Source organism: Phalaenopsis equestris, unplaced genomic scaffold (genome assembly GCF_001263595.1).
Source record: "Phalaenopsis equestris unplaced genomic scaffold, ASM126359v1 Scaffold000421, whole genome shotgun sequence".
In the NCBI taxonomy this organism is placed as follows: domain Eukaryota; kingdom Viridiplantae; phylum Streptophyta; class Magnoliopsida; order Asparagales; family Orchidaceae; genus Phalaenopsis; species Phalaenopsis equestris.
Window position 1 is genome coordinate 1,245,301 of NW_018164862.1, and position 378 is coordinate 1,245,678.

A 378-nucleotide genomic window follows, 5' to 3' on the forward strand; every position below is an offset into this window, starting at 1 on the left:
GGTGAAAAAGAGTTTGAATTGTTAAATGCTAATTACTAAAATAATTAAAGTGATCATTCGGCTCCTTTCAGCCGGCGTTTCTGCTTCCCAGCGTTTTGGCTTCCTGCTGTTCAAATTCCATCGTTTGGACCAAATCAGCTTTCTATCTTATACTTATCACAGGATTATCAAACCAAATTAAAGCCTATGTTACCAAATCCCGTCGTTTGGACCAAATCCCAACGTTTGGCATTCTAGCTTATATTTATCACCGGGTTATAAAAGCAGATTAAAGCTTATAATAAAGATGTCATTTTATGGAGCAAAAGGCACTAATCACCGAGCTAAGCAAAACCAGTTCTAGAAATTGGATTATTTATTTCTTAAATCAATTATAAT